The following is an 18,743-nucleotide window of genomic DNA, read 5'->3' as shown; positions in this document are numbered from 1 at the left end:
GGCACTTCCCTCCATAAGAAGAATCTGGGAATAGCTGTTAAAGAACGACTTCCCCCGCGGGGAGCACCGTCGCCCAATTGTTTCCCCAATATCCAATCTCCTCTGACAAGCTTAAAATCAGAACTCCTGAATTTTAGTTGGGTACATGGACACCCAGAGCAAACTTTCCCAGTTTCCCTGGCTGCCAGGTATAGTCATGAGATGTGAGAGGAACTAACATGGGCAACTGAGCAAGTGCCTCCTTACAAGGAGCGAGCATATCCTCCTCCACGGCCTCTGTATCTGCTTCGACAGGATGAAACGTGAACATGGTAGTGACTGCTGGAGCACCCTCTCAGATCATGAGAGTAAGTTGTGTGTTGAGGATGACAAGGCAACAGGATTGAAGGAGTTGGTGTCCTGCCACCACACAGCTGCTACTTCAGTCCTGAGCCACATACCCACAGACTATTACGGGAGGGACAAATGGACTCTTCCCTTGGTTAAGCTACTCTTATTTTGGTTCTTTGTGACAGCCATTAAAACTATATCCTGCTTAACACACCTCTTTACACAGATATTGGCAAAAGTAAGCAGCATCAGTAAATACTGTGACAGGCATTCTAATCAGATTATCCATTAGAATAAGCCCTGCTCATTTCCTTTCTATTGCTTTTTTTGTTTTGTTTTCCTCGTTCATGTAGAATCATTCTGCCAACTTTTATCAAGTCAACAGATCTCTATTGTTTGGGGCTATAAATAAAAAGTTTAGCATTTTGTATGCAACAAGATTTTTTTTCAAACATTTCCAATTGACACAACCTGCTTCTGAATTCAGCTTTAGTTGACACTGAAATTAAATTTAAATATTTAAATTTCAGTAAACTGAAATTTTTTATTTCCTTCAGGGTTTTTTTCTATGAATGTTTTCGTATGAAATTTTCCACTCTACAGAGAAACGAAATATCTTTTTAAGAACCTCGAGAAATTACTAATGAATCGTGTTCAAGAAATCTTTTAAGGTTTTGTCATACTTGCTTCACTTAAACTTTATGCATATTATTCTGAAGTTTGCTTTTTCATTCATGAAAAATGCACACTAGTTCATTCGTTTTCATTCTTTTGTAATTATTCTGCAAGGTATCTGCCCTCCCATTGATGAATGGCAAGGTTGTTTTCAATTTTTCACTATTCCAATCAATGCTGAAATGAACATTCTCACATCTAACTCTGGGGCACAGGTTCAAGTGGTTTCTAGGGTATATCCCTGGAATTAAACTGGTAGCACTGTAGTGTATGCACACTTTCAACTTTAACAGATTTTACTAAATTGCTCTCCAAACTCACTCTACCAATAATAATCTCATTTCTCTATGTCTTCACTACTATATCTTGTCAGCTTTCTTACTTTTTTGCCAAAATCATGGGATTAAAATGGTATCTCATTTTAATTTGCATTTCCTTGATTACTGGTTAGGTTTATTTGCCAATCAGTTTTCCTATTCTGTGACTTGCCTCTTTATATTCTTTGCTCATATTACTATTGGATTGTTTGGATTTTTCATTGATTTGTAGCTAAATCTTTACATTATTTGGAATCTTGAATTGTTCTAGTTATGTGCATTACAAATATGTTCTCTTTCCATACGGGCTTTTAACTCTGATATACAGAATTTGAACATTGTAATGTCAATTCTTTTTCTCTATAAATTGTGCTTTTGTCCTGATTAAGAAATCTCTTCCTACCTGAAAATATAAAAATATTCTTCAACATTTTATTCTAATAATTTTAAAGTTTTTCTTTTCAAATAGAGGTCTTTAATCTATGGAGAAGTAAATCAAAATTTAAACTTAAATTTTTTAAGTCTAAGAATACAAAATAATAGCTTTTATGACAAATTGAAGGACTGGTGAAAGAAAGAAAAGGATTTGTGAAATAATAATGACATCCAAAAGTATCCGGAAAAAAGATCAGAATAGCCAAAAGAACTCTGCCATATGTATTTTTTCTTCTAATGTCACTTTTAAAGTACTCTTCAGATTCTTTCACCCATTTTTCATGCAACATATGATCCTCAGCAAATGTATTGAGCTAAGTCTATGCCCCACTCCAGATCTACTCATCCTCATGTACCCTACAGCCTTGGCCACTTGCCTTTCTTCCCAGGCTGGAGCAATCCCAGAGATGGCTCACATCCCAGCTGCTGCCACCATCACCTCATATTCTAACATCTCCAATTTTCTCAGCCTCCCCAGGGATGAAGACTGGCTTGGCCACAGATTCCTCTCTGCACCAGCTGTGTGGGAACTGTAGCAGGTCCAGGGTGCAGCCCCAATCTGATTTTCCCAGCCACTGGTTGCCCAAAAGAGCAACATCAGGGAAGCAAGGAAAACCCAGTGTGCCCTTTGGGCAGGCTTTCCCCCAATGAAGCGATGATGGAAGCAGGCTTGCAGATAAATGTCACGCCTTTATTTTTCTTCCACAGTGAACTGTTCTAAGAAGCAGTGAATAGTGAATCCATGGGGCCACTCAGGAGATGTCCCATATTAGCCAGCAATGTTTTCTAGAGAAGGTGTGCCTAAGCTTAGCAACATACTGACTTGTCTTGCTTTCCTCCTTCTCTGCCTTTTTCCCCTCCCTCTTGCATTCTTAGGATTGCATCCTTTTCTCCAATAAGCACTGGCATGAAAGTTTTGCTTCACACTCTCTTTTCTAGGGATCCTACACTAAGAGAGCTTGCTTAAATTTTTCAAACACGTATTATCCAACAGCAACTAAAATTTACAATTTTTATCAGAACCAGTACACAGTTTTGAATTTGCATATATGACCCATTTCGAAGGCCAGGGAAGTCTGATGGGAAACTTCTAAGAGGGATCTTTCTCTCTGATAAAACAGAGAGGCAGGAGAAGAAAACTCTCTTTTGCTTTCAAAACTCCCTTCCTTCTCACTGGGAATGTGTTACATGGGAACCTGAGGTTCGGAGCTGCAGCTGCCATCCTGAAATTCTGAGATGGCCTCGCAAATGGCAGAGCTGAGTGGTGGAAAGAGCCTTGGTACCTGATGACACCTCTGAGCCCCTGAACCAACCCGGGAACACACTATCTCCAGTCTTCTTGTTCCATGAGATAACACTTAAATATCATCATTGTTAAGCCATTATTGGGCATTCTGATATTTGCAGCCAACGTTTCCCTAAATAACACAGCTAATTATCTGCACACCCATAGTAATTGGAGCCATTGGAGCTGATATGAGACCAATAGAGAAGGCCTTGGGTAGGATTCTGAAGAATGCCATTGTTAAAAGGACAGACAGGAGGGAAGGAATCTACCAAGGAGTGTTAGAAGGACTAGCTCAGTTCTTAACAATCTCAAATAACAAAGGTAACAGTACTTACACTCTAGCAGCACCACAAGTAAGAAATATAACTGGAAACTGTCGATTTAGCTCTTTAATTGCAAATCTGCTCAAATATTTGACCAAGATAAGGTGGAAAACAGGAACCACAGGTTTTTATCTAAATAAACATCATGGTTTTTTTTTAAATTCTGTTAACTTTATTCTTTTTTTTTTCCACCCTATTATCCCAATCAAGAATTAGCATGGAGTCATTCGTTGGCAGATAAAGAGAACATCTTCAAATTCCTTGCTTAAGAGCTTCCTATGGGTTTGGGTCATGAAATTCATTTGGCCCTGGAGAAATCGCTTGTCAGCATGAAGCCAAGCTGATGAATAATTCTGACAACATCACATACCAAATTAGCAAACTGGCCAACTTCAGATTTCTCAACCAGCTACTATTTTTGCCAAGTTTTTAATTGTGAATGGACATGATAAGGTTATCCCTCTCCCTTCACTTAGAATAAATATTTGTACACTCACTGACATGACCCTCTCCATATAATGCATTTATTCTGTCATCGTGTTATTGGTGGTTTAAGGGGATAATATACTCTGCTAGACCATAGCATTTTTATGAAAGATGAGGTCAGGGAATACTTTGTGGGAGATAATAGCGCAATTTCAGAAATGTTGAAGGTAAACTAATTTAGCACTAGAAAGAAGAAAGGGCCTGGGAAAGGTTCTGGAGTCAAGAGCTGCTGTTGAATTTCGGCCCTGTCACTTAGAAACTGTGAGTAATTAAGCAAGTTGCTTAGACTCTCTGAATCTCAGTTTTTGCTCTGCCAGATAGAGATAATAATATCAACTCCCTAGGGTTGTTCTGAGGACTAAAGCACGTCTGGAAAGAGCTAGCACAGTGCCTGACTTATAGTCCATTTTAATAACTAACTAAAAAATCCTAAATCAAAACATTTACAGATGGTTTTTAATATTGGAAAAGATTATTGAGGCTATTTTTTTCAAAGATTTTTAAAATTTATTTGGGGGAGAAAGAGCATGAGTGGGGGTGGGAGGGGCAGAGAGAGACACACAGACAGAGACAGAGACAAAAACAGAGAGAAGCAGACTCCCCGCTGAGCAGGGAGCCCTAGGCCAGGCTCAATCCCAGGACCCCAAGATCATGACCTGAGCCTAAAGCAGAAGCTTAACTGACTCAGCTGTCTAGGTGCCCCAGACGCTAACAATCTATTAAACATCATTGCAAAAACATTCTCCCAAGCAGCCTTCAATTTCTTAACTTTGTATATAGTATTTTACTTTGGGCAAACAAAATCTCCATTTGTATGTCATCCTGTCTGTCCACTGTTTTCTCTTTATGGCCTCCGTGTTTATGTGTTGCTTAGGAAAGCCATTTTCGGGGATCCCTGGGTGGCGCAGCGGTTTGGCGCCTGCCTTTGGCCCAGGGCGCGATCCTGGAGACCCGGGATCGAGTCCCACGTCAGGCTCCCGGTGCATGGAGCCTGCTTCTCCCTCTGCCTGTGTCTCTGCCTCTCTCTCTCTCTGTGACTATCATAAATAAATTAATTAATTAAAAAAAAAAGGAAAGCCATTTTCATTTTTAAGATTTAAATATGTTGCCCCTTATTTTGTCCTAATACTTTCTTAGTTACGTAAATGCAATCATTTGAGTTTTTGTGTTACATTAGGATCTAACTTTTTTTTTTTTTTTACCAATATCCAGTATGCTCTTTTCTCTATTGAAATGACAAGTCACCATAGATTAAAGTCTGTAAATGTATACCTCCCTTTCTAAACTTTGCCTTCTGTTTCATTGATCAATTTATCTATTTCCGCATAAGTCCACATAAGCATTGTTTTCATTAATATTGCCGTATAGTATGGCTTAATATCTGGTAGGGCAAGATCCTTGTTATTCTTTTTTCTCAAAACGTATTTTATTCTAGACCATTTTTTTTCAATCAGATGAACTTTGGAATCAGTTTATTAGTTTTCCTTCAAAAAAAAATCCAGCTGTAAATATACTGAGATTGGATTGAATTGATATGTTTATGAAATTCAGTCTTCCCATCCAGATCTATTCAAAATGTCTTTTGTGTTCTTTAAAAGAGCTGTCTGCACATTTCTTGTTAGGTTTATTCATATCTATATTGTATAGTTTTTGAGTTATAAGTACAATTCTTCTTAGGTTTTATGATGCCCATTTTACAGTTTTAGCACTAAGATGAGCAGGAATTTTATTTTATACTTTCTAATTGGTCCTCACTGGGATACATGGGAAAGCTATGGTCTCCAGCTTCTTGTGTGAACATGTGTGATCTTGAGTCTCCATATTAGTCTGATTAGTTTTTCCATTGGTTTCCTTGACTCTTTAAAAATAGAACACCAGATTTTTACAAGAAGTGACAATTTTATCTCTTCCAATCAAATATTTATACTTTCTTCTTTTTCTCCTTATATTGTATATTTTCAGCCTTCCAAGATAATGTTGAATAGTAGCAGTGATAATGGGCTTCCCTGCCTTGTTTCTGACAGTAGCAGGAACTTTTCTGATTTTCCCCATTAGGTATAATGATTTTCTCCCAACCTAACTTTTGCCGAGCAATTTGATTAGGTACATGCACTGAGTTTCATCAAACACCTTTTCAGTACCTATCTACTTCCACCTGTTAGTAAATAGCTTCTCAAAGGTTGAAGCATCCTTGTATTCCTGGGATAAACCCTATTTTTTGTGGAGTATTATTTTTTCTATGTGGCTGGATTTAATATGCTGATGGCTTATTTAAGAATTTTTTCATCCACTTATCAATGGGTGGGGATAAATTTTCCTTTGTATGTATGTTCTCTGAAGCCCACCCTTCTGCACTTTGATTCATGATGCTAGAACTCTGCCAACCATGTTTCTGCTCTGCCAGCTAGCTTTTTATTAGGCTTTAACAAAGACTGCAAAGCTAGAAGAGGAAGTGGAGATTTACTCCTTCCTGACAGCTTGCTATGATCTTTCTGTTTGCGCCTTTTCCTGTGTGTAGTATCCCAGCAACGCTTCTTCATTCACCCAGGCAGCAGCAGTTCCTTCCATAGCAACAGCTGAATCCAGTTAGTGGGGGTTTTTTCCCTGATATTGCAGAACCAGCCTCAGCATGTTCCACATCCCCACTTCACCACAGCCCAGACACATCCCAGCACAAAGTGGGACAGCAGCCTCTCTTGAGAGATCTGAATTTCAGTTCATGGAGACATGGAGACCCTCCTCTAACCTGTATAGTTGAATAAATTTAAGTTCTTCCCTTTATTTCTTCATGCCCTGGGGTGGAACCTGCTTACTACAGTTGCTACAATGCTGATAGCCTTAGAGTTCTCTTTCTATCATTTCAGTTACCTGGGTAATAATTTTACATCTAGTTATCAATTCTTTCCATTACTTTATCATTTTTCAACAACTGGCAAGTTTTCTCTCTCCTGAAGGACCTTCACTGGTCCACTATCCTGTCTGGCTTTGGTAAAAGGGTCTGGTAGCCTCTTTGAATGATTCAGAAAGTTTTCCTTTATTCATCTGTTCCTTGAAGTTAATAAAACTCTCCTATAGATACTTCTAGGCCTGGTGCGTTTTAAAAGGTATATATTGAAAATAATTTTTAATTTCTTTTGTAAATACAATTCTATTCCATTTTTCTATTTCTTCTTGAGTCAATTTTGGTAATCTATATTTTCCAAGAAAAGCAACCATTTCAACTTTCTTTTCAAATTCGTTTCTATTAAGCTGTTGACAGTATCCTCTTAAAATTCAGTTATCACTCATATTTTATTTTGTCTTGGTAGAGAAACTTAGATTCAAAATCAAGTCCTTTCAGGCCTTCAAAAATTTGGTACATTGTCTTTTAGCATTCTGCCAATGAGAAGTCTGTTACTACTCAGCTATTCTCCCTTTTGTAGAGAAAGATTCCCTTTCTCTTTTATTCTTTCTTCCCCTGTAAAATAATTTTTTCTTTTTTTTTTAGAGTGAAGAATTTTCATCAGATGGATTTTGTTTCCAAAAATTTTCTACTTGTAATTCTCTGTAAGAATGTCTATTTCAATGTAACATGTCTATTCAGTTTTAGAATTTTTTTTTTATTGTTTTGGTAATACTTGATTATCTCCTTTCTCTGTCTGGTAACCTTATCAGATGAATGTTGGACCAGCTTCCACTCCTGCCCATGATAGGGTAACAGGGACCAAATTTATGCTTTTGCCTTAAACGACTAAAAAAGTGGACAAAATGTTGGAAATGACAGGTATTAGACATTAGATAATAGAATTTAGGACTATCATCCCTGAAAAAAGTGAAAGAAATTAGGTGAGGCTTAGGATTGGCTCAGCTTACTGTTGGGAAGCAGTCTCCAGGCCATAACGGAGGGAAAATGCTGCCAAAAGAAATCACTTGGCAATCTTGCTGAGTTGAAGATATAGAAATCAGATTTTAGAGATTGCTCAGCTATCAGATGGATGAAAATTTAAAAGTATGACAAGACTGTGGGGAAACAGGCACAGACACCCTCATACATGCTGGTGGGAATATAAACTGGCAAAACTCTTCAGGAAGGAAATTTGACTATATATTGCAAAACTACATATGCATTTACCTTTTGAACCAGCAATCTCACTTCTTGAAGATACATTTTCAATCATATATGTATATATGTATATATACACACACACACACATATATATATGTTCATTGCATCATTGTTTACAATTGCAAATATATGGAATGACTTAAATATATAGGGGACTAGTTGGATAAACTATGATATAATCACACAACAGTATAATGCCACTATAAATAACAATGAGGAAGATTTCTATGAGCTGATTGAGAATAATCTCCAGGATATTGCCAAGGGGGGGGGGTGAGGAAAGTACAAAGATGTATAAAGTACGCTATCTTTCCCATAAGAAAGAAAAGTAGGGCAGCCCGGGTGGCTCAGCAGTTCAGCGCCGCCTTCAGCCCAGGGTGCAATCCTAGAGACCCGGAATCGAGTCCCATGTTGGGCTCCCTGCATGGAGCCTGCTTCTCCCTCTGCCTGCATCTCTGCCTGCATCTCTGTGTGTGTGTGTCTCTCTCTCTCTCTCATAAATAAAAATCTTTTTTAAAAAAGAAAAGTATATAATAAAATACATGTTTCTGCTCATCTGTACAAAAGAAATGCAAGAAGGACTAACTAGAAACAAATAATATTACTACCTGTGAAGAGAGGGTGATAATGATATGGAAAGAATGGGAGAAGGGGAATGGCATGGTAGGGATGAGAAGGGTAATGACACTTCACTGAATATACCTTTTGGATAGCCTTGACTCTTAAGAATCATGGTCGGATTTCATATGCCAAAAGAGAAATAATCAATTAATATAAACTAGGATGAGTGTGTGCAGAGAGGAGAGGAGGGCAAGAGGAGGACCCAAAATTGGGATGTTCATGTGAACCTAACTGGATTACATGTGAATAATATAGCCGCACTTGCTGCACCTCTGCAAAGTCGTATCAGAGTCCAAACCATACAGCAAGGACCCACTGTGCAAGCCTGAAACTGCCTCATAGCCAGAGACCTAACTTTGTTATGCTTTTCTATGCCTGCACATATGGAGTCCTCTGTTTTATTGGGTTTCAGTTATTTGTCATAGCGACAACCTTAGCATCTGAAGAAGCCATCATTGTTTAAGAAAACATTTATTATTTTTAGATTCGTCTCTTTTTTTTTTTTTAGAAATACCTGCTATTGAGATCTGGACCATGCCCTGCCAGATAGGGGGCCGAGAATGAAAGCCATTGATTGGCATGGGGTTGGTGGAAAAGGAAATTCTTCTTTTATGAAATAAAGGGCATGATGTTGGATGAAAATATTTCATAATCATCACTTTCTTCATGACTTTAGAATGTTCTTCATGCTTATTAACAAAGATTAATTATAGTTAGCCTTTTCAGCTTAATCAAAACTGGAAGAGAAGTAGGCACAGATTTTAAAAGCCTGGTGAGATGCTGAGTAAGTGAGTGCTTAAATGACTCGCTGTTGGGGACCTTATCATGATGCGTTAGGTATAATGCTGAGAAATAATCAATAATCAAGAAGTCTTTTTTTTGTCTTTAAAATATTGACCTGCTGATTTCACACTCAACGATTTCTCATGAGGAAATCATCAGAGACACACCCAAGTGTTTCAAAGATTGCAGTATTATTTTTCATAGCACAATAATGGAAGGTACCTAGATATCCAACAATAGAGAAATGGCTCAGGACATTATGTTACATTTATACTGTGGTATATTACATATATATATTTAAAATGTTTTCCAAAAAATAAAAAAAAAATGAAGTGTTTTCCAAAACCATCTAATGACATGGGGAAATACAATATTATAAATAAAATAATGCTACAGGGAAGTTTGCCTGCATAATGCTACCTGCTGGCAGAAAAATGTTGGGTATAAATAGATCAGAGGTATTTTCATTATGTTTTCTTTAAAAAGCAGGATAAATGTGTGTGTGTGTATATATGTGTATATATATGTATATATGTGTGTGTGTATATATATATATATACTGCTCTATATATTATGTTAGTATAAATATGGGAAAAAGCCTAGAACAATTAACAAGGAAGGGGAAAAATGACTAGATGGGAACATCGAAATGTTAACAATGTTTACATTTAGGTAATAGAAACTTTGGGTAATGATTTGTTTTATTATTATATTTTAGATGTTTTCCAGGTATTCTGCATTAAACATGAGTTACTTTTGATAATTTTATTTTTCCAGTTGCTCAAGCCAATAATCTTGGAGCTATCCCAACTTTTTTTCTCTAAGATCCCAACTCCAATTCATCAGCAAACCTGTCAACTCTACCTTCAAAAGAGCTGTAAATCTACTTGCCCACTTACTGCCTCCCTTTATGATGGTCCAAATCACTGTCATCTGGCAACTAGATTTCCACCACAGCCTTCTTTCTGGTCTTTTGGTTTCCACACTTGCTGCTCCCTTCCACCTCCATGTCTAGAAAGACCAGAGGAGGGGTTTTGAGAGAAAATTATGGGGAGCAAAATGGGGCCCCATTTACAGAGCAACAGGCCAGAGTCGAAAGAGGAGCATTTGTAATGGGGGAATTTTAGGAAAGCCTGATACATTTCAAGGAGTACTAGAGTCTGACATTGCATATTAAGTTATGCTGCTACTCTGTGCTTAAATTACACACCCTATCCCCCATTAGCCACTCAAAACACACAGTGAAAATCTCTTATCCATAGTAACCTTGAGTTAGTGGTGGTTTGGGTTGCTTGTGATAAATCCATTCAGATCTAGCAGAGAGAAAGTAGGAGATAAGATGACAAATGAAGAGCAGGAAAGAAACCAGAGTAAGAAGTGACTGCCAGGAATCTTCAGAAAGCACTGAAGTAGGGCACTGAATGTCCCACGGTGCATGTGATGGAGGTTGGAGCTAATTTATTCCCACATGAAGAGAAAAGGGACCTCAAAAGTCTGGAGAATGTGGTGCGCCTGGGTGGCTCAGTCAGTTAAGCATCTGAGTTAGTTTTGGCTCAGGTCATGATCTCAGGGTCGTGAGATCAAGCCTCAAGCTGGGCTCTGTGCTCAGTGCAGAGTCTGAGATTCTCTCTCTCTAAGACAAATAAATCTTAAAAAAACAAAAAGTCTGGAGAACTTAAGTATATGCACTCAGGCAATTATGTTACTTTAACATAATATCAGTGGAAAAAAGGGGTTGCACATTTCCACATTGCTTCCTAATTGGCTTCACGTGAATATCTCATGAGCCTCATTCATCTTCATATGCCTGGCGTCTACCACAGGAGCTGCCGCAAAACAGATGTCAGAAAACAGTCATAAAATGAGTGGATTAGGAAGGAAGAAGGAAGGGAGGGAAGAAGAAAAGATGAGAAGGAGAGAAGATGATAGCAAGCAAGGCGAAGGAGGAAAGAAGAATGAATGGATTTACAGATGATAAGAACAGCTAGTGCTTCTGGAGCATTTACTAAGCACTTTCAAGTATTAACTCATTGGCTCAAGATTAGAATTCAACTCCTCCTGGCTTCATGTACTTTGTATATCTTCATTACCAGCTTCACCAATGATCAGATCATGGTACAGAGAACTCTCTAATAAGACTGATTTTAAAAAGCAGATGTCCTTAATTAAAGAGGCTGCTCATCAGAGCTGTTCTTATGTAAGTTGGCCAGGTGCTGTTGGCTTATGAAAATGCCTACAAGCACCAGAAGCTAGAAATGCTGAGGGGGTGTCCTCATTATTTCATTACATGAACAAGTAGAATTGACAGGCTAAGTCAAAGCAAAGTAATTAAGCTGTTATTTCAGGTCTCCCCCAAAGCTGCTGGCCTCGGCAGTTGTCTTTGTTCACTAACAACAAACCTAACGGAGATTTGCACATTTTTCCTAAAGGTCTTTTGAGTACATTCTCTCTCGTTTAGTGGCTCAACAAGTATGTCTTGAGCACTTATTGTGCACTCGGCACCACCAAACACCGTCACGGCTCCGTGGAGTTCACTTCACCTCACAACCAAGATGGCAGGCCAGTAATCCCCGCTTCACAGAAAAAGGAGTTGAGGCTCAGAGAGCTTAAGAGACTCTGATTATGATTAGAGATAATGGCACTAGGTCCTAAGTCTTGCTACTTGGAATTTAAAACATGCCAACTTATATAGAGAAATGAAGTAGTTTATAGTGGTTTGGTTTCCCCTCAGACTGTAGGCTCTTTTGCCATGTGTCACATACACAGTGTGAAGGTTGAACCCTCCATTTCCTTGGAGCCATGTGGCTTAGAGGACTCAATGGGGAGACTCCCAGTGGGAAAACTGTAGGCACCCTTGATTCTGCTCTTTCTCTCTCAAATCCCTCAGCAAATCTTGCCCAGAACCCAGTCCCTTCCCTCTGTATACGTTGCTACTCTCTGACATAAGCCCTGAGGTGTCTACTGTCCTTCTTCCTCTTCATTCCCCTCCACAACAGCCAGAGGGATCCTTTCAACATATAAGTTGGATCTTGTCACTTCTCTGCCCAAAACCCTACAAAGACTCCCCCATTTCACGGAGAGTAAAAGCCAGCCAGCATCCTTACAGTAGCCAACAAGGCTCTGCACAACCTGGCCCCCATTTCACCTGAACTCATCTCCTTTGTTCTCCTCTTTGACTTTTGGTGTCTCATCACACGGACCTTCTCACTGTTTCTCAAACCCACAGGGCATGTGTCTGCCTCAGGGCCTTTGCATCAGCTCTTCTCTCTGCCTCAAAGTTTCCCCCCAGATAATTGCCTCTTCGAGTCTTTGCTCAAGTATGATCTGTATGATCTTAGTGAAGGCCACCCTAGGTGCTGTATTTGAACCTGCCACACTCAGATATTCCAATCCCCCTTACCGTGCTCTCTTTATTTTCCATGTCTCACTACCTTCCAAAAAATTATATAAACTGTTTCTATATTGTGTTCATTGTCTTTCTCCTTCCACAAAGTCAGGAATATCTCTTCCTTTCATTTACTTGTGTATTCCCAGAACCTAGAACAAGGCCTGGCCAATATTGTAGGCACCCAGCATGCATAATCATTATAATAATTATTATTATTACTATTATTTGTGAATGGCAAGGGGTAGGAGCTATGAGACCTTTAAAGAAAGAGATTTTCTCACTTGGAGACACTAGGCTTCAGAAAAGGAGATGAAAATTTTTCATAGTCAAAGATAATCAGATTTGGATCCTAGCTCTGCCATTTACTTGGGGCCTCTGGCCAGTTGCTCGGTGTCTATGAGTTTCAAGTCTCCTTGAATATAAAATGGGAAAACTAACACTTAGCTCACAAGGTTGCAGTACTGATTCAGTGATATGATACAGAGCAAGTGCCTGGTGGTACAACCTGAGCACAATCAATATTGACTCTCTCAAACTAGTACTCAATTAGCAGTTTTGTTTTACTTTGGCCAGATTCTTACTTAACACATGGCTCTGAACACATTTCTTCCCCTTTTAGAGCCTCAGTCCACAGAGCTATGTAATGAAAGAGTTCCTTGTGATGTACCCTCAGTAGGAGCCCATGACCAGGGCTTAGAGGGTTCCAAGGGGACTGGTGGGAACCTTGGGCCTCACAAGACATTGCTTCATCCTTTCCAGTGGGTTAGCTAATCTGCGTCTGTTCATTACCCAGCCCTTTAAAAGTCAACAGATAATAACAGGAGATAAATAAAACCTTTGTCACTTACTGCTGCCTCAGTTTTATGCAAGTGATGCAAAAGGAGTTGCAACAGGAACCTTTGAACAGGAGACCAGTCAAATGGCACATGCTGATAAACTTGTTTAGAATGCAGTTTTTTTTCCACTCAATTTCTAAAATTAACCAACTTCAATCACCAAAACCCTTCTAAAACGCCTGTTTACGGTAGTCATTCTCAAACTTCTTACCACTAGACATCCCTTTAATTTTCCCCACAGCCTCCCTCACATAAGCCCAGGTCTCCAAAGTTCTTTCTACTAAATAAATTGATGTATCAAGTGATATTCCTGGATTCTACATTAGTCAAACTAATGAGTATAGTCAAAGACTTATGCTCATTGGGCCTTCCAATCAAAGTAAGGGAGATAAACTTTCTTATTGCATGGTTATCCTTTGAGCCACAAACAGAGAAATGTGATATTTTACACAGCCTGAGCAACCTAACTGCAAGTATAGTCATTCATTCAACATATATTTAGTGAACATCTATTATCTGCCAGACACTATTCCAGGTGCTGCAATAAAGCAGTGAACAAAATGCACAAAAATTCCTATCCCCATGGAATTTACATTCTAATGAAGATAGACAATAAAGAAGAAAAACAAAATATATAGATAGCACAAGTTCAAAGGGAAACATAAAGCAGGAAGCAAAATTGGATGCTCAAAACATGGTAGGGGTGCAGGATTTTTCTTTTAAATGATGAGGTTAGAAAAGCTCTGACTGAGAAGGGCTGTAGGAGGTTACAGAGTGATCCCTTGAGACACAGTTAGGAGAATAGATCAAAAAAGCCTTGGAATTTGTGCTCAGAACCAGTGTTCACTATTAGTGAGATGGGAGCCATTGAGGGGTTTTGAGAAAAGCAATGCCTTGATCTTCCATTTTAATGGCATCATTCTAATAGCTATATGAGACAATGGGATGTTTTCATAGTACCCTTGAAATATTAAAAAGGGCTCATGAGGAGCACTCGGCTGGTTCAGGCAGTGGAGCATGTGACTTGTGATTTCAGGGTTGTGAGTCCATGCTCCATGTTTGTAGTAGAGATTACTTAAAAATAAAATCTCCCAAAAAATTTTTTTCTAAAATTGCTTTGTTAAAAAAATTAAAAGGGCTCATGGAAGTAGGAAAGGCTATCTCAAAAATGCAGAGCTTACGCATTATTAAGAATAGCCAAAAAAGTGGAAACAACTCAAACGTCCATCGATTGATAATGATCAACAAATGTGGTCTATCCATCATATAATGGAATATTATTCAGCCATAAAAAGGAATGAAGCACTAAAACATGCCACCACACAGATGAAACTTAAAAACATTATGCTCAATGAAAGTCCGGCACATAAAGCCATATATGATACATAAGGCCATGTGTATGAAGTGTTCACAAAAGGCAAATCAGCAGAGATAGAAAGTAGATTAGTGTTTGCCAAGAGATGGAGAAAGAAGGAATAAGGGGTACCTGCTTATGGGCATGGGGTTCTTTTTGGGTAACAAGAAATGTTCCAGATTAGATAATGATGCTGGTTGTATAATTTTGTGACTATACTAAAAGCTACTGATTTTTGCATTTTAAGAGAGTGAATCTTATGTAAATTAATCTCAATTTTTAAAGAAGAGATTTTATCTCTCGGAAAGCAATGCCAAGAAAATGACTTCTTCTCTCTGCTCTCTGAGCAGTCACTCTTCTCCCCTCGGGTAACACACAGCACTAAGCAAAGTCAATTCTGCGAAACTGGTCAATGCTCAGCAAGAATAACTTAATCCAAGACAGTAAAGATACCCTTCTCTTCTAGCTGTGATACTACTGATCTCTCATCATGGACTGTGACTTCCTTCTTTCTTCCAAGTGCCTCTCACATCTACCCTTGACTATATGTCCCCATCGCCATGAATCTTACCCCCTTCACAGGGATAAAGGCATTAGCCTGGCTGATGTACTCACCTCTTTTCTCTTCCTATCTCTAATCTCCAATCTGTTCTAACAGAACAATCATAACATCCCACTTTTATCACTCCTGTGCCCCACTTAAGAGTCTAAAGTTGCTTACTCAAGGCATTTCTCATGCCAGAGAATGTATTTCCTAAAGAAAACGAAAAAAATACATCATTTAACTATGATTCTTATATTGCTTATGCCTCAGAAATGGAGTTTGGATGCTAAAATGTTAAAAGATGTTTTGCTGCTTTACATGGAAAATGGAATACAATATTGTATTTGAAATACTTCAAATCAGATCTAGCTTGGAAAATTCAGAAGAATGGTTGATGTACCAAATGCTTATTGAATCAAGTTTGCCAGCCTGGCATTATTCACACTGCAATATCCATTTCCTTTCTCCCTTGCTCCTCCTGTGTCTGCTCTAATACGGAGGACTTCTTCCTCCCCTGCTCCAAATCTTGCCTTCTTTTTAAGACCCAACCCTGGGGTCCTGCTCCTCTGTGCAGGCTAGGCCAGTGGTTCTTTACTTTGGCTGTTTTTTTGGGATCTGCTGGCCTTACTAGTTATCTGGAGTGTAGTCTAGGCATTAATCCACACCCTCTGGATGGATTTCAAGTGTGGCCAGGGTTGAAAACCATTACACCAGGCATGTTTTTATCCTGGTACATGTAGGAATAAGCAAGACAGACAAAGCTTTAACTCCCATAGAACTCATACTGGAGGAGCAAAACAAGCATATTTTAAGTAAGGCAATTTCAAAGAGTCATTTTAAAAACAGACAGAAGTATACAGGTAATAATAATAAAAAAAAGTAGCTACGAAAGTGGAAGGGGCAAATTTAGACAGAGTAACTTTAAATATATGAGAATTCTCACAAGTGAAGTCTAAAATAATCAGACTCACAGAAGCAAAGAGTAGAATGGTGGTTACCGGGGCTGGGGGTGAGGGCAGAGAACACTAGCAGGTGATGGTCAAAGGGTACAAAGTTTTAGTTATGTAGCATGAATAAGTTCTGAAGATTACTATACAGCACAGTGCCTACAGCTAACATTACTATATTGTATACTTAAAATTTATGTTTTAAGTATGTCTTATGTTAAGTGTTCCATGCACTAATATTAATAATAATAATAAGGGGTGTGAGGAAATTTTTGGAGATGATGCACTTGTCTTTGCTCCGAGGTGCTATTTTCACAGATGTATACCTATTCCCACATTAAATATATACAGCTTTTTACATACCTCAATAAAGCAGTTTTAAACAGAAAAGATGATTTTCAGTAACATTTGACTGAGACCTGAATGATGAGAGGAGCCCAAATAGGATGAAGAAGAAATTCAGATAAGAGAGAAGAACAAGGTGGGGTGGTTTGAGTGACAGAAAAGAAGGCAATGAACAAAGGGAAGCATGGAAAAATATAAGATTGGAAAGGAAGGCAGAAGATGAAGAAACTTGTAGGTCATGGTAAAATTTTGGTTCTTATTTTAAATGTGATAAGAAGCTGTGGTAGATTATGTGCAAAGATGACCACTATAATCCTTGCATCCTGTGTGGATGCTCCCTCGCAAAATGATTTTGAGACGCCTTTCATCAAGAGGTATAGTCCATTCTCCCTCTCCTTGAACTGAGGGGGCTAGCCCTGGAACCAATGTGACAAAAGTGACATTGTGGGACATCCGAGACATGACCTCAAGCGGTGTTGCAGCTTCCATACTCTCCTCCTTAGAACACCGCCCTGAGTCCACCATGTAAAGAAGCCCAGACCAGTCACCTGGAAAATGAGAGGCCATGTGGAGGAGAACTAGGGCACCCACAGTAAACAGCTGGCACCAACTGCCACCGAGGCCCCCTAGACCATCCAAACAGCATCAGACACAAGAGGGCTGAAGCCACACGAGTGACCCCAGCAGAGACCAGAAGAGCCACATGCTTGAGCCCAACCCAAATTGCAGACCCACAGAACTGGGGCCATTACGTAGTTTTGTGTTTCAAAAACAAGAAATAAAAATTTAGTGGTGATTTGTTCTGCAGTGATAGACAAGCACTAAAGAAATTTTTGGAGTTTTAAATAAGGAGTGAAATCAACTTTTTATGGTTTAAAAATCAATTTTATCCCAAGTATACTGATAAATCCATCCATAAAAACCAAGGTCTTTGGGGCCCCCACATGGCTCAGTCAGTTAAGAGTCCCATTCTTTTATTTTGATCCAGGTCATGATCTTAGGGATGTGGGATGGAGCCCTGCATCAAGCCCTGCATGGGCTCTGTGCTCCGCATGGAGTCTGCTTAAGATTTTCTCCCTCTCCTTCTGTTCCTCCCCACCTCGCTCATACACATACACTCTTTTCTTCCTCTCTCTCTCTAAAAATAAATAAAAATAAAAACAAATTTAAAAAATAAACCTTGCTCTTCAATCTTTCTTAAAAATAAAAAATATTATGGCCTTCAGTAGAGAGAGTGCAGCTTACAGGTCGAGGGACCACAGCGGCCTTAAACCCTTCTCTTGAAAATAAAATCTTATCCTCAAGCATATTAATAAAACCATGTGAAACCACAAACAGTAGACAAAAATGACCCAAAAGTCATTTGACTCTTTACCCTATTTCAGCTAAGAATAGTATGAGAAAAATCCTGATGCAGATCAGGATAGCACTTTAGACCAGAATTCATTATGAAATGTGTTTCTAAAGAAAATTAAAAACGAAGTATCTGTGAACCCTAAATTGGAGTTTTGATTCTATCCTATGCTGAAATAATCAAGGAAGCATTACATCATACTTAAAAATGTGAAAGATTAAAAGATCATCTTAAACATACAATCTTGGAAACAACTTTAAAACAATGAGCACTCTTAAAATACAAAAAGCTATTTTGTGGAAAAATTCTGTAATTAGTAAAAGCCAAGGTGCTTGCTCTTGCTGTGCATAATTATTTGGTCTGCAGAGAAATGGGATTCACTTTTGTTATATAAATAGCATTATTTTGTAAATGGTTCTTTAAGTGATACTATTTAACCAAGCTTCATGGCTATTTATTCACAGTACCTCATAGTATTTTCCATTAATTTCTCAAGGATGCCAACATTATCTTCCTGGGGTGTTCATCATTATGTTTGATCACATATTATGGTCAGGTGGTAGATGGCTTAAGAGAAAACTATGTAGAGTCCTTCAAAATGAGTTTCTCTAT

The 18,743-nt window shown here is 38.6% G+C and overlaps 1 protein-coding gene across 2 annotated transcripts in view; it reads right to left on the bottom strand.

The window, feature by feature from the left end:
* NR1H4 (nuclear receptor subfamily 1 group H member 4) overlaps window positions 1–18,743 on the bottom strand; it is a 112,008-nt gene that overhangs the window by 92,280 nt on the left and 985 nt on the right. The window lies entirely within an intron of this gene.

The sequence above is a fragment of the Vulpes vulpes genome, chromosome 10, assembly GCF_048418805.1.
Source record: "Vulpes vulpes isolate BD-2025 chromosome 10, VulVul3, whole genome shotgun sequence".
Classification (NCBI taxonomy): Eukaryota; Metazoa; Chordata; class Mammalia; order Carnivora; family Canidae; genus Vulpes; species Vulpes vulpes.
This window is presented reverse-complemented; position numbering and strand designations above follow the sequence as displayed.